This window comes from Phasianus colchicus, chromosome 1 (assembly GCF_987193195.1).
Source record: "Phasianus colchicus chromosome 1, bPhaCol1.hap1.1, whole genome shotgun sequence".
NCBI lineage: Eukaryota > Metazoa > Chordata > Aves > Galliformes > Phasianidae > Phasianus > Phasianus colchicus.
The window spans coordinates 122301636-122309803 of NC_143436.1; the positions used below are offsets into that span (position 1 = coordinate 122301636).

The window sequence follows — 8168 nt, forward strand, 5'->3', positions numbered from 1 at the left end:
AATTAAAAACCCACTTAATTTGGAACCACTCCAGCTTGCTGAATAAGTATGTATCTAGGTGAACATAAAATACATTTTCTGTACCAGATAGAAAAAAACCTTGGAGGGAGCCTCCCTGATTCATTGGATGGGCGCGCACTGGGACAGGTTTAAAAACATTTTAGTGCAGTTGATGGACCATGACCTCTTAGTATCAGTCAAATGCAGATTTATTTTCTAAGAGATATGCTATTTAAAGTTTGTTTGAGCCAAGTTAGAGAAGTCTGCCATAGAATTTTATCAAAATCAGTCCAAGGTATTCTCCAGCTCATGCCAAGCGATAAAACCTTTCTTTTGTGTGCATTTCTGGACACAGCTGCTCTCTCCTCACAGGCAGATTATCTTCACAAGGTTCCATTTCGCAGAGATAGCCATGTTTTAAACAAGGAAGTTTCACTCTCCTTATTCAGATACTGAAACAAAAGGAAGAGTGATTTACATGTGTTGTACATATAAAGGAGGGAACAGGCGTGTACTCAAATATTGTACTAATTATTTTTCACTTGTAGTTCTCCATATGTTTGCACTGCAGTCAGAACAATAGAAGAGATCTCCTGTGGTTAATTTTACACCTGTAAAGTCCCCTGGATACAAACCAAGACAATGTGGCCAAGTGGATAAAGTCTCAGGCTTATCTTGCCAATGAATTCATGTGCTCTGGGAGTTAGAGAAGATGGGAAGAACACAAGGAATTCAATTATTTTCAGTCTTTAGCAGATTTTCATTACTTTTACCGTTTCTACCTCCAAGGAACAAAACCCCTGCAGCTTTATGTCTCTAATGCAAGCACTCAGAAAACCCCTTCGCATCCTCTGTGTTCGTGTGGGCAAGGAGGGAGGGATCCTGGGTTCCCTCTATGTAGCCTTTGTGGGGTCCACGCTTTTTTCTTAGGAGCAAGCTCTCTGTTATCATCACCCCAAAAGCAACCAAGCTGCTGTCTTTTTCTCCCATTACAACAGATGGAGTCTGCAGGGTTTCCACACCAAGCCTTGGAACAGGTGACCTTGGGCAAGGCACAATACTTGTTCCTCACCTCCCCCCCTCTATGAACAGAGAAGTGATGCTTCCTGCCTCCCCCTGCTTACCTTCTCAGGGCTGAACACTGCCTGGCAAGGACTGGCTCTGCTGTGTGTCCCCCATCCGCCAGAGCAGGCTCAGACCTCCACCGTAGTCGCTACGCATTACTGTAATAGATATTAATAGAAATAATTAGCGCTCCACAATTGTGCAGATTTAATACGCCTGGGAGTCTGACACTAATTTATCAATAGCATAGTTTACAGTACATCATTGGTATTCTTTGTGAGCCGTGACCTATATTCCGATATAAAGGATCTTCAAGGTTCCTTTGCAAATAAAAGTAAATGTTAATTAAAGCACTTTCTTCGAAAGGCTTTCTTTCAAATGACCTCCAGTTCCAATATTTGTTTTATGGGGCACACAGATTGGAGATTCACAATCTCTCAGGAAATGTCATATGAATGTAGGAAGGAAAAAGGGAAAAGAAAAACCTGTAAAGAAATAAATTTCTTTCTACAATACATCAGGATGTAGACATTTTGGCTCATAAAGGCTGAAGTGAAGAGAGTACCTATTACAAACATTTGAAATGCTGTCTTTAATTGCAGAACAGGTTTGGAACAATTTTTCTTTTTACTGGAGTAGGTGACCGGAACATATAGAAATAAAATGCAGTGCAATGTCAGAGTTGTCTTTGAGAGAGACTTGCAGATATTTTGTTCTCCTGTTCACAAAATGTTCTCTCTTAAAGAAAACTCTCTTACACAGCTGATATGAGCTTTGAGATTGTATCTTTCTACACAGTCCTTTGCAGTATATTTTCAGTTACATTCACAGTGCACTTTAGAACATGAGATCCCACGCAAAACGCAATGCCTTTTGCAGACATAAACACTCCTCTTTTTGCAAAGAACTATTCATTTGTTGTTGGAAGGCCCACAAAAGCTCAGCTACAATATATGATCTCAGTGTATCATCCTATGACATTCACATCACCAAAAAACATTCTTGGTTTTGTTAAAAACGGAACAAAAACCAAGCCTGCAACATCCCCGGGGAAGAGAAGACTCTACTATTGTTCTTTAATTTCTGATGTAAGACAGGAGATAGCAGACAATACAAATTACTAAGTCACCCCGCACCAAGCTGCATTTACTTAAACAACAGCTCTCCAAGCTGATCCTCTCGAGTAGGAATAAATGATGTAACGACAAAAAAAAGCTCTCTGTTCAAAAACCAAAATGCTTTTGTCTAGCTAGGTATGCTGTGTAGCTGTGGAAGAGGTAAATCAGGGTGATGTGGGGAACTGCTTGGGCTGGAGCTGTCTTGGATGGGTTTGTTCTGTGGAAACTGGGGACCTGCCTACAGGGTGGAGGCAGAAGAGTGTGAGGCAGACAGAGAAGGCAAGGAGGCACTAGGAAAATAGGGGAAATGCTTATATGATAGCACAGAGGACACTTAAGTCAGTCCTGATATGAGGACAGGCAGCGCTTCACTAGTAAAAAGAGATCAGAAATTGATTCAGGACAAGGTGTACAGCAGCAATCTGCTTCTTTCAGCACTTTTTCTTTAAACATCCTAGAATTCACCAAACAGAAGATATATTACACATTCTAATATAAGCCTCCAGAGGGGATTCGGCTAAAAGGCTGTCAGCAGAAAGGAAAAAAAAGTGTTCAAAGTGTGCACATAGGGTTAGGGACTCCACATTTCAGCTGATCCGCAGCTGGAGATCAGTTGCATTTGCATTCGCTTTGCTGGCAGAAAACCTCATATTCATTACAAAAGCTATTTCAAAATCACAGAATCACAGAATCACTAAGGTTGGAAAAGACCTATAAGATCATCCAGTCCAACCATCCACCTGTCACCAATGGTTCTCATTAAACCATATCCCTCAACACAACATCCAAACGTTCTTTGAACACCTCCAGGGTCGGTGACTCCACCACCTCCCTGGGCAGCCCATTCCAGTGCCTGACCACCCTTTCAGAGAAGTAGTATTTCCTAATATCCAGCCTGAATCTTCCCTGGCGAAGCTTGAAACCATTCCCTCTAGTCCTATCACCAGTTACACGAGAGAAGAGGCCGACCCCCAGCTCGTTACAACCTCCCTTCAGGTAGTTATAGAGAGCAATAAGGTCTCCCCTGAGCCTCCTCTTCTCCAGACTGAACAATCCCAGCTCCCTCAGCCGCTCCTCATAAGGCCTGTGCTCCAGACCCCTCACCAGCTTTGTTGCCCTTCTTTGAACACGCTCCAGGGCCTCAATGTCTTTCTTGCAGTGAGGGGCCCAGAACTGGACACAATACTCAAGGTGCGGCCTCACCAGAGCTGAGTACAGGGGAACAATTACTTCCCTACTCCTGCTGGTCACACTGCTTCTGATACAAGCCAGAATGCCATTGGCCTTCTTGGCCACCCGGGCACACTGCTGGCTCATGTTTAGCCGAGCGTCAACCAACACCCCCAGGTCCATTTCCTCTACACAGTCTTCAAGCCATTCCACCCCAAGCCTGTAGCGTTGCTTGGGGTTGCTGTGGCCAAAGTGTAGAACCCGGCATTTGGTCTTATTAAACCTCATCCCATTGGCTTCAGCCCAGCTCTCCAGCCTGTCCAGATCTCTCTGTAGGGCCTCGCTACCCCCAGGCAGATCGACACTTCCAGCCAACTTGGTGTCATCTGCAAACTTACTGAGGGTGCACTCAATGCCCTCATCCAGGTCATCAATAAAAATATTGAAAAGGACAGGCCCCAGCACCGACCCCTGGGGAACACCACTCGTGACCGGTCGCCAGCTGGATTTAGCTCCATTGACCACCACTCTCTGGGCTCGACCCTCCAGCCAGTTCCTTACCCAGCCAAGAGTGTACCTGTCCAAGCCACGGGCTGCCAGCTTCTGCAGGAGAATACTGTGGGAAGACAGTGTCAAAGGCCTTGCTGAAGTCTAGGTAGACTACATCAACAGCCTTTCCCTCATCCACCAGGCGGGTCACTAGATCATAGAAGGAGATCAGGTTGGTCAAGCAGGACCTACCCTTCGTGAACCCATGCTGGCTAGACCTGATGCTCCAGTTGTCCCGCACTTGCCGCGTGATCTCCCTCAAGACAATCTGCTCCATAACCTTCCCTGGCACCGAGGTCAGGCTAACAGGCCTGTAGTTCCCCGGGTCCTCCTTACAGCCCTTCTTGTAGATGGGAGTCACATTGGCAAGCCTCCAGTCTTCTGGTACCAGTCAACAAGGAGCGCTGATAGATGATGGAAAGCGGCTCGGCTATCACCTCCGCCAGTTCCCTCAGCACTCTCGGGTGAATCTCATCCGGCCCCATGGACTTGTGACAGTCCAGTTGGAGTAGAAGGTCTCTGACCGTTTCCTTCTGAATCATGGGTGGTTTAGTCTGGTCTCCAGCCGAGACCACCTGGTCGAAAAGTGGAATATCCTGAGGATAACTGGTCTGACCTTTAAAGACAGACGTAAAGAAGGCATTCAGGACCTCTGCCTTTTCTTTATCCTCAGTAGTCACATTCCCGGCTTCATCCAGTAAAGAATGGAGATTCTCCTTAGTCCTCCTCTTACTGTTGATATATTTGTAAAAGGATTTCTTGTTTCTTTTTATTCCAGTGGCCAGGTCGAGCTCGAGCTGGGCTTTCGCCTTTCTGATTTTCTCCCTGCATATCTTAACAACTTCTCTGTATTCTTTCTGAGTTGCCCGTCCCTTCTTCCACAGGAGGTAGATTCTCTTTTTCTCCCGGAGCTTCAAGAATAGTTGCTTATTCATCCACGCCGGTCTCCTTCCCCGCCGGCTCATTTTGCAGCTCAGGGGGACAGCCCGCTCCTGCGCCTGTAAGACTACCTTCTTGAAGAGCAACCAGTTGTCTTGGACCCCTTTACCCTCTAAGACTGAATCCCAGGGGACTCCCCCTACTAGTCTTCTAAACAGTTCAAAGTCCGCCCTCCGGAAGTCCAAGGTAACAGTTTTGCTGTTCTTCCTCCTGGCTCCACCAAGAATTGAGAACTCTACCATCTCATGGTCACTCTGTCCAAGACAGCCCCCAACCTCCACATCTTCCACCAGACCTTCTCTGTTTGTGAACAGCAGGTCTAGCGGGGCAGCTCCTCTCGTAGGCTCTCTCACCAGCTGCATCAGAAAGTTATCCTCTATACACTCCAGAAACCTCCTAGACTGCTTCTTCTGCTTCTTCTGCGCAGCTTTTTCTGCTGGAAAAAAAGGGAAGGGAAAGGAAGGGAAGGGAAGGGAAGGGGAAGGGGAAGGGGAAGGGGAAGGGGAAGGGGAAGGGGAAGGGGAAGGGGAAGGGGAAGGGGAAGGGGAAGGGGAAGGGGAAGGGGAAGGGGAAGGGGAAGGGGAAGGGGAAGGGGAAGGGGAAGGGGAAGGGGAAGGGGAGGGAAGGGGGAGGGGAGGGGAGGGGAGGGGAGGCGAGGCGAGGCGAGGAGAGGAGAGGAGAGGAGAGGAGAGGAGAGGAGAGGAGAGGAGAGGAGAGGAGAGGAGAGGAGAGGAGAGGAGAGGAGAGGAGAGAAAAGAGAAAAAAAGAAAAGAAGAGAAAAAAGAAAAGAAAGGAGAAGAAAGAAAAGAAAAGAAAAGAAAAGAAAAGAAAAGAAAAGAAAAGAAAAGAAAAGAAAAGAAAAGAAAAGAAAAGAAAAGAAAAGAAAAGAAAAGAAAAGAAAAGAAAAGAAAAGAAAAGAAAAGAAAAGAAAAGAGAAAAGAAAAGAAAAGAAAAGAAAAGAAAAGAAAAGAAAAGAAAAGAAAAGAAAAGAAAAGAAAAGAAAAGAAAAGAAAAGAAAAGAAAAGAAAAGAAAAGAAAAGAAAAGAAAAGAAAGCCAACAAGCTATTCACACATAATCCAAATAAAATAAAAAATGTTGCTAAGTATCAAACAATCTTGACCTACCTCCAGAAAGATCTGTGGAAGCTTCCTTTGGTTTTATTTGGGTTTCAGTCAGGACATCAGAAAAGGGATGATGCCCCTCGCAATGTTGAAGGGCTCTGTGCTCAGGAACTCCTTTGCACCAAGTGCAGTAAACAGAAACACAAATGGGAAAGCTTTCTTGTCATAGTTTCAGCATTCCACTATTCTGCAAATGAGCAGCTGTTGTTTATGGTCACTGTCATTTCCCTGATCTTTCATTGAATGGATTTCCTTTGGAGAAATTAAGACAGACACAGGAAACATCTTTGTAGTCCAAAGTTCTGATAATTACATTTCAGCATCTTGGACACCAGTTTGTATTCACTGATAACTATTGTAACTGTAGTCAGAGATTTGCTAAGCAGATTTCTGTGTCAGTGTAAGGCATTATAGCTCTTCTAGGCCTCTCTTTCTGCCTTCATGTTTGGACACACGTCTCAGCCACTGCTGCCTGGAGTCCTGGTACTTGAGCAAACCTAATTTCCAGTGAAGGGCAAGTTCTCATGCCAAGAGACACACTGAAGTGGTTGAATTGCTCACGCAGCGCTGGAGGGAGGCAGTAACTCTCAGCAGGAGGGTGGGATGGCTGAATTCACAAAGGTGGTCTGAGAGCCCACAGCACCCACTGCCTGCATTTGTTCCCTGTCACTGTTTGATGGGGTATTATGCTTTTTTATTAGTTTTACTTGAATGAAGCTTGTACATTGCCACCTGTACCCTGAGGTGCACCAGGCCCAGCACTGCCCATCGGGTAGGTGGAGGGGTTGTCTCTGCTCTGTGCTGGGCAACCTCACTTTGAAATGTCTGCACTGTTGGGCACCACAGTACAAAAAGGGCATAAAACTGTTAGAGAGCTTCCGGAGGAGGGCTACAAAAAATGGTGAAGGGCGTGAAGGGCAAGATTTGAGAAGTGTCTGTGTTTGCTCAGCGCACAGCAGAGGAGCTGAGGTGAGGCCTGATGGCGGCTGCAGCTCCTCACAGGGAGCGGAGGGGCAGCGCTGAGCTCTGCTCTGTGTGACAGCGACAGGGCCCGAGGGAACGGCATGGAGCTGTGTCAGGGGAGGGCAGCTGGGGCTCAGGGAAAGGGGCTGCACCACAGGGCGGTGGGCATGGAACGGGATGCACAGGGCTGTGGGCATGGCCCTGAGTGCTGGAGTTCAAGGAGCGTCTGGACAGCACTCTCAGACATGGGGTTTGATTTTGGGTGGTCCTGTATGGAGCCAGGGGTTGGACTCCATGATCTTGTGGGTCTCTTTCCAAACTGGGTTATTTTGTGATTCTATGGTTTGCTAACCTAGATCCTGATCCTTCAACTGTGTTCCCACAAGTTAACTGTTCCTACCTTGTATCAATGCAATGGACAATAAATTGTTACACACTCAGATGCTGTTTTCAGAATCGGGCCATAGGCTTAGTTATCAGGTTAATAAGTTCAAAGCCAAGCAAAAGCTTGTATGGATTTGCTTCCAGATTAAACAAGAGTCAATTTGGACTGCAGTTTCTGAGTAAAGGCTTTCTTAAGACAGTTGTATATTTATAACAAAGTCAGGAAAAGCCACAATAATACCAAATATTTCTATACTTAAGTATTTTTCCTTTGGAAAGAGTATACAACATTGCTGCTATTATAAGAAATGTATCTACTATTGTTGCTACATTTAAAAAGGAAAACAGAAATTACAACCCACAGGAATATCTCCATGAAAAACATCTCACTTGTGAAATGCGAAGAAGTAAAGAACTTGACAGATATTTGCTTTTGTTCATCTCTGCTGAGCGCTGGAAGTGTAGATCTATAAAACGAAAGTCTTTAAAAAAAAAGGATAAAATGTGCTCAGCTAGCACCTCCATGAGATCACACAAGCAGAAAAATAATCCTCGTTTACAATCCAGATATGTGAAAGAATGGAAAACATGTTTTATGGAAAACTATCCTACTGGAATTTAAGAAGAGTTCCTTTGTGTGGACAACAAATAGTTTTTCATAGCTTGCTGGTTTAAATGACTGCATTTCTTTCCAATAACGTCATGATCATAGCGTGTAAAACTAACTCTTCTGTCAGAGCAGTGGCCAAAGGGGAATGGGAAATAACTATACTACAAGGCTATCTCTGATCTCCTTGAAGAAGTGGCAGGATATTGCAAGCCTTTTTTGTTAGTGTATAATGATTAAAACCAAACCAA

General features: G+C 45.2%; 1 long non-coding RNA gene across 1 annotated transcript; it reads right to left on the bottom strand.

Annotated features, from left to right (window-relative positions):
* Nucleotides 1–202: 202 nt before the first annotated feature.
* On the bottom strand, nt 203–7362 carry LOC149920001 (uncharacterized). Its single transcript, XR_016462331.1, has 3 exons — nt 5967–7362; nt 1125–1223; nt 203–452 (listed from the first exon to the last, which is right to left on the bottom strand). It is a non-coding gene; the product is annotated as an uncharacterized LOC149920001 (long non-coding RNA).
* Between the last annotated feature and the right edge of the window lie 806 nt (nt 7363–8168).